The sequence below is a fragment of the Zingiber officinale genome, chromosome 9A (assembly GCF_018446385.1).
Source record: "Zingiber officinale cultivar Zhangliang chromosome 9A, Zo_v1.1, whole genome shotgun sequence".
Lineage (NCBI taxonomy): Eukaryota > Viridiplantae > Streptophyta > Magnoliopsida > Zingiberales > Zingiberaceae > Zingiber > Zingiber officinale.
The window spans coordinates 11,998,063-12,005,947 of NC_056002.1; the positions used below are offsets into that span (position 1 = coordinate 11,998,063).

The 7,885-nt window shown below is 36.5% G+C and overlaps 1 long non-coding RNA gene across 1 annotated transcript; it reads left to right on the forward strand.

Annotated features, from left to right (window-relative positions):
• The first annotated feature begins 5,335 nt into the window (after positions 1 to 5,335).
• LOC122020818 lies at positions 5,336 to 7,196 on the forward strand. The gene is made up of 2 exons (XR_006122336.1): positions 5,336 to 5,581; positions 6,950 to 7,196. It is a non-coding gene; the product is annotated as an uncharacterized LOC122020818 (long non-coding RNA).
• Positions 7,197 to 7,885: the final 689 nt, after the last annotated feature.

A 7,885-nucleotide genomic window follows, 5' to 3' on the forward strand; every position in this document is an offset into this window, starting at 1 on the left:
GAAAGATCTCCTTTATGTAGGTGGAGAAGCCTATTACACTCTTAAAATGCTCAGGAATGTGCTAGGAAATGAAAGCTAGAGTTGATACCTATTTCCTAGGTCCAGGGGTCTTTTTATAACCCTTGGAAAATCTTATCCGAAGGCTGTAGGTGCTTTCTATAGGGCTGGAAGGTGCCTCCAGCGAGACACTCATGGATAAAACTTTATCCACGGCCAATAACTCTTTTCATCCTGGTCGAAGGCGCCTTCGCACTATTTATCGAAGGTGCCTTCCAGCCCTGGAAGGTGCCTTCAACAGCCTTTGAAGGCGCCTCTAGCAGCACTTACAACTCAAATTTTCTCCTCTACTGCTGCGATCTCCTGGGTGATTTCGGCGACCGAAATAGGGCTCACCCGAACCTAATTTTTGGCCTTCCCCTTGAGCAGGCTTCTGCTCCGACTTCTCGTCCCTTGCGTTCTTCTCGTCCACCGGTGTACTCTTCCGCAGCCCTTTCATCCCCTGGATGCACCGAGCCCGTCGGCTCCCTTCCCGTGCCATCCTTCTCGCTACCTGCGTCTTCTGCTCGACTTCCTATACTCTTAAGCTCCTGCACACTTAGACACAGGGATCAAAACCAAACAAGACCTAACCTAGCTTGGTTGATCACATCAAAATAACCATAAGGTCCAACAGCTACATCCTTCTTGGTTTTAGGTTTGTATCTCAAACATCTATGACCATTGGATGACCCTTGTTGTTTTAAACCTAGGTTATTATTCTTGGACCCTTGTTTTTCAAATGTGATTTTTCTAAAGGTCCTCTCTAATTTATCAAGTCTTGACATCAAGACTTAATTTTTCTTCCATAACACCTCAACCTTAGATTTTTCACTAAAGCCTTGATGTTTCTTTTTCTTAGGCAAATATCTAGAATCCTTAGAGTTATTGCCTAAATTATTTTCTACCCAGGTAAAGCTAACAAAGTGGTAGATGCACTAAGTCGAAAGTCCAGTGCAACTCTAATGCACTTGTCATCATTAGCACCGCCACTGCAGAAGGAACTGTTAGATTTTGGAGTCGAAATTGTTTATGGGCAACTCTCTGCATTGACCTTAGAGTCTACCTTGCTTGAGGATATACAGAGAAAGCAAAGTGAAGATTCAGACATCCAGAAGATCAAGCAAGGGATACAAAAAGAAGAAAATTCAGAGTTTCGGGTATTAGACAGTGGAGTTCTTTATCAGGGGAGCCGTCTTTGTGTTCCCAATGATGAGGAATTGAGAAAGAAGATTCTAGAAGAAGCTCATAGTACGCCATACTCTATGCATCCTGGTTCCACCAAGATGTATCAAGATTTGAAGCAGAGATTCTGGTGGTCTGGACTCAAGAGGGATGTAGCAAAATATGTCAGTACCTGTCTGACATGCCGCCAGAGAGTCAAAGCAGAGCACCAGAGACCAGGAGGAGTTCTACAGCCTCTCCCAATACCAGAGTGGAAGTGGAAAGAAATATCCATGGACTTTATAACATGTCTTCCAAGAACTACAAATGGATATGATGCGATATGGGTGATAGTGGACAGATTGACCAAGTCTGCCCATTTTCTAGCCATCAAGGTGTCACTCTCAATAGAGCAGTTGGCACAACTATATGTTAAGGAAATGATCAGACTTCACAAAATTCCGAAGTCGATCGTTTCTGACCGAGATGGGCGCTTTACCTCTCATTTTTTGGAGTGTGTGCAGAATGCATTAGGCACCAAATTCAAGTTCAGGACAGCCTTGTTGGAGTGTATACTGAAAGCCTAAGCTTTGTAAACATTCATTATGAATAAAGAATCATATTTGGTCAAATTGTCTACATTTAGTTATAGTTGTTCAATTAATTTATACTGTAAATAACATAGTATGTGGTGTCACATGCAGAAGATGATGTTATCAGTACCTTATAAATTATAAACAGTAGCTCACGACCAAAATGGAAAGGAACAAACCATTAGAAGGTCATAGTATAATTAGGTATCAGTTTATCTTGACTGTATAATTACACTAGTACACTTAGAGTGTATTGAGTAGGACCATTTGAGGTCGTTTCTTTTATACTGACTTTATAAAGAAACAAAGACCTCGGTTATTATGGAAGTGTGTGCTCTTAATCCTAATATAATAACAAGCACATATATTTGATATTTATTTCTTTAATTTATCAGTGGGTGAGATTTAGTTCGATGAATCAATAAGCCCGATAAGTTGGGAAATGATATCACTTATAGTGTGTGTTGTTGATTATAGAAGGAAACTGTGTCCTAGAGATACTAGGTTGATAATATCCCCAAGAGGAGCTCATAAGGATTGTCATGTTAAACCCTGCAGGTGAACTTAGTTCGACATGACGATAAGGTTGAGTGGTACTACTCTTGGACTAAGATATTAATTAAATGAGTTGTCAGTAACTCACTTAATTAGTGGACATTCGATATTTTAAACACAGGGAGACTAACACACTCATAATAACAAGGAGCCCAAAAATGTAATTTGGGATTGATGTAGTAGTTCAATAATAGTTCTCTAGTGGAATGAATTATTATTGATAAAATTAAGTTGTGTTCGGGGCGAACACGGGATGCTTAATTTTATCGGGAGACCAAAACCAATTCCTCCTCTCGGTCCCTATCGTAGCCTCTTATTTATAGAGTACTATACCCACCTATACCCACTTTCTATACCCACCCAAAGGGGGCCGACCAAGCTAGCTTGGGAACCAAGCTAGGGCCGGTCTAGGTATAAATTGGGGTGGCCGGCCCTAGCTTGAACCCAAGCTAGTGGGGGCCGGCCAAATTAAATTAAAAAAGAATTTTAATTTTAATTTTTATTATGTGGAAGAAATAATTTATTAAAGAGAATTAAAATTAAAATATCTCTCTTGTAAAAGATTTACAAAAGATTAAAGAAAGAGATTAGATCTCTTTCCTTATTTGTAGATTGGTGAGATATTTTATTTTCTCTTTAAAATTATCCACATGTTGATAAAATTAAAATTATAGAAATTTCTTTTTATCAACCATGAAGAGATTTTTAAAGAGAAATTTTAATTTTAAAATTTCCGGAAACAAATTAGGAAGTTTTAATTGTTGATTAAAACTTGTCTAATTTATCTCTTTTGATGTGGCCGACCATTAGAGATTAATTGGGGAAATTTTATTTTATTTTTCTCAATTAAATCATGTCAAGGGAATTAAGGAAATTTTATTGTGATTAAATTTCCTAATTTGCCTAGGCCAAGGAATATAAAAGAAGGGGTGAGGGTGCCTTCATGAGAGACAATCTCTATTATTTCTCTCCCTCTTTTATTCCTTGGAGTGGCCGGCCATCCTCTTCCTCTCTCCCTCTTTGTGGTGGCCGAAACTCTCAAAGGCTTGGAGCTCTTGTGGCGCCGGATACTACTTGGAGAAGAAGAAGAAGAAGAAGGAGAGAAAGCTAGCATCTCTTGGAGCTTGGTTGGTGTTTTGTTCTTCATCCTTGGTAAAGCTTCTTGTGGCCGAACCTAGCTAGGAGGAGAAGAAGGTGGTTGGTGGTTTCTCATCTCGGAAGATCGTTGCCCACACAACGTCCGAGGTTAGAAGAGGAATACGATAGAAGATCAAGAGGTCTTTCTAGAAGGTATAACTAGTAGTTTTTCCTTTTCCGCATCATACTAGTTATTTATGGAAATAATACCAAATACAAGAGGCTTACGATTCTAGAATTTTGAATATGTTTTTTCGATGTTGTGTTCTTTTGTTTTATTTTTCCTTGTGATTTGATTATTCTTTTCGGTTAACCTAAAGTTATTTTAGGAAATTAAACATTAGCTTTCTATAAAAGGTTTTGTCTAGTCGGTGGTGGTTGCTCCCATATCCAAGAAGGCCATGTGCCTCGCCATGTCAGTACTGGGAACCAATTATGGAAATTAATATTTAATGAAATTAATAACTTAAGGTGATTTGGGTCGAACGTGTTAAGTTCCGCAGGAGACCCAAGTCAAAACCTAAAAGAACGAATAGATTAAGTTTTGGATCAAACGCGTTAAGTTCCGCAGGCGATCCAAAATTTAATTTAAAAGAACACATGGTAGCTAGGAAAAGGTTCAGACCTTTGTACAAAATTTTTGTACAGTGGAACCTCTAGGTTTTCCAAGTAGCAACCAACAAGCCTTCCATCCCCAGACTGATGGACAGACAGAACGAGTAAATCAGATTTTAGAAGACATGCTCAGGGCTTGTGCATTAGATTTTAAAGGTAGTTGGTGCAAGTATCTGTACTTAGCTGAATTCGCCTACAACAATAGCTACCAAGCCACTATCAAGATGACACCTTACGAGGCACTATATGGCCGAAAGTGTAGATCACCTATATGCTGGTGGGAGGCTGGTGAAAGAAAAGAGATGGAATCAGAATTGGGCAGGCAGCCCGAGATGATAGATGAGACCACTCAGGCTATCCAGAAGATCAGACAGAGAATTGAGACTGTCCAGAGCAGACAGAAAAGTTATGCTGACACACGCCGTAGGCCACTTGAATTCCAAGTAGGGGATTCGATCTTTCTCAAGGTTGCTCCGATGAAGGGAGTGATGAGATTTGGCAAAAAGGGCAAGTTAAGTCCTCGCTACGTAGGACCTTTCCTGATCATAGAGAGGGTTGGGAAAATAGCTTACAAGCTGGACTTACCACAAGACATGTCAGCAATACATAATGTGTTTCATGTCTCCATGCTAAAGAAGTGCCTCCACGACCCTAGCCAAGTGATTCAGCCTCAGTCAGTGCAGATCCAGGAGGATCTTAGCTATGAGAGCAGACCTACACAGATAGTGGACAGAGAAGTTAAGAGACTAAGGAACAAAGAAGTACCACTAGTGAAGGTCATCTGGCAGAACCAGAAGCACGAGGAAGTTACTTGGGAGCGTGAGGACAACATGAGACAGAAATATCCAGAATTATTCTAAGTTCGAGGATGAACTTTTTATAAGATATGAGGAATTGTAACAACCCAAATTTCCTCATTACGAGTTCTAATAGTGCTTAAAAATAATTAGAAATGCTTTAGAAATATTCTAGAGATTTTTAGGAATTTTTAGAGTATTTTTATGTAATTTTTGGAGTTCGTTTGGTATTTTTACCAAAAGAAAGAAGTTTCAAAAAAATAAAGAGGTTCGGCCGAGGTTCGAACTCGCGACCTCCGACCATTCCAAGTCTTAAATGGTTTCAGCTAGCCAGGCGTCCCAACGGGTGTTTAATGATAAGAAGGGAAGCAAAATTATCTTAAGCAATAACCGAACCTAAAAATAACCCTAAGTTATAAAGAGGGATAAGTTGGGGTTATGTTACCGTGACCTAAACCTCTTCCCTATCTCCCTCTCGCGTGGCGTCGGCCTCCGCTCGGGCGGAAGACAAAGAGAAGCTGGGACTTCTCTCCGGCGATCGGCCTAGGGTGTTCTCCGAGGGGTTTCTCCACCATCATGTTTCTCTCGTCGAGGAGGATCTGTGGGCGCAAGAAGAGGCCGAAAACTCGAGCTAACCGAAACCCTAGAAGTTCTTCTCGTTCGGTTGTGAGTTCAAGAAGCAAGGTAAGCGCTTTCTCACCTGCGGTAGGAGTAGTTTCAGATTTCTTGTTGGCTTCTTGTTTTTTTTTCTGGAGCTTGTTGAAAACCCTAGAGTGGTTTTGAGATTTGATTGCTCCTTTTGTTTCCGATTGAAGCATGCTTGAAGAATTCCGTTGCCATATGAAATCCTTAGGATTTGTTGCTATAAGAATGTGTGTTATATTAAATCCTTTAGGTGTTTATGAGTAGTAAAATAAAGAGAGACCAAGGTTTATTTTCTCTTTGCATTGCTGCTGCAGTATGCTATAAGATTTCGGTTGTTCTGTAAGGTATAAGTTTTTGAATCAGGTGACATGGATTTTATTAGCTTCGGCAGGTTTGTTTTTGGAACTTGCTGCCATGAAATTTAATTCAAATTATTTAGAGTTTATAGTAACATTTAAGCAAGTTTAACTTGGTATTGTGCAATGGAAAAAGGGGTAAAAGCAGCTCCTTTTGAAGTTCTGTGGAATTCGGTTGGTGCTATAAAGGGGCCGCGGACAGTTTCCTTTAGGGTTTAGAGTGCAGATTTTTGGTGGAACTTATTGTGCAAATTTTTTTTGGTTAGGTTCATAGTGCAGTTTTTTTTTCAAAAAATTATAGTGCAGTATGCTTCACTGTTATTGCTATCAGTTTTTCTTTTATCCATTTACATGACCGGATCATTTTGATGAGCATATACAGTATGCTTCACTGTTATTGCTATCAGTTTTTCTTTTATCCATTTACATGACCGGATCATTTTGATTGCTGTCCAATTTAGAATTTAGTGGTTAGGCAGTGAATGTGAAATAGATAGTTTAGTTTTCAGATTTGGTGGTTTAGTATCCATATTAATTGCCGAGGCAATCTTTATTAGAAGTATACACAAATAACAAGTATTTTTATTTGAAAAGGCTAGTACCCGACTTCCGAGGTTGTCGTTAAATAAATCCAGGTGACCGTTTCCGAGGTCTCGGCCCTGGTAAGACCGAGGTCTTTACCCTTGTAGAACTGGTGGCTTGCTACCCCAGTTTCTATTAGGGAGTGCGCATTGGTACTAAGCCTGGGCCCAAGAAAAGTTTATTATTTTGAAGTATAAAAGTATAAATTTTAAACAAGTGAAATAAGCTTCACATAAGTTTAAAATTCAGCAAGTTTAGTTTCTTTTATGCTAGCATGTTGTTCTGATTAGCTTTACATGTTTAGCATTTCAGTAAGTTTCTTTTGCTATTAGATGAGCATGAGTAGTATCTTCTTTCGAGCATTCAGTTTTTTAGATTTTAGTATATTCACATGCATATTCGAGTTTTGTGAGATAGATAGTGCTTACTAAGCAATTTTGCTTATAGTTGTATTTTCCTCTTACTGCAGATAAAGGAAAGGAAAAGTTATAGCAAAGGAAGGCGACAAGGAGGTGCGGATGGATGTGTGATGCTTGGACTATAGAAGCCTTGGGACTCAGTTTAAAAATTTATTAAGATAGCAATTTATTCATGTTGATGATTTTATTATCAGAGTGACTTTATGTATTTTAGAATTCCTTCTTTTAATTGCCATGTACAATAGTTCCATTGTTTGAAGTTGAGTATTATTGCCTGCATGATCTGATTATTAGATATGTTTTTAGCATGTATACACAGATTGATATGTTTTAGTTGGTATATATGCTGGAGTAGAATGTAGAGATAAGCTATTCATGTTTCCGCTGTCACTAAAATTATATTTCATTCTAAATTTTTTTTAAACTTAAAATTTTTATTTTAAAATTAAAACTAAATTTTTATCTTAAAATTTTATTTTAAAATTAAAAATATTTTTTTAAATTTAAAAATTTAATTTTAAAAATTAAACTTAAATTTTTTTAACTTAAAATTTATTTTAAAAATTAAACTAAAATTTTTTTAACTTAAAAATTAAACTTAATTTTTTTTAACTTAAAAATTCATTTAAAAAGTTAAACTTAATTTTTTTTACTTAAAAAAATTAATTTAAAAATTAAACTCAAAATTTTTAACTTAAAAATTCATTTTAAAAATTAAACTTAATTTTTTTAACTTAAAAATTCAATTTAAACGTTAAACCTAAATTTTTTTAACTTAAAACATTTAATTTAAAAATTAAACTCAAAATTTTTTAAAATAAAAAATTATTTTAAAAATTAAACATAATTTTTTTTTTTAACTAAAAAATTCATTTTAAAAATTAATCTTAAATTTTTTTAACTTAAAAATTATTTTAAAAACTTCAAAAAACAATTTTAAAAATTCTTTTAAAATCAATTTAAAAGTTCTTTTAAAAATTATTTTA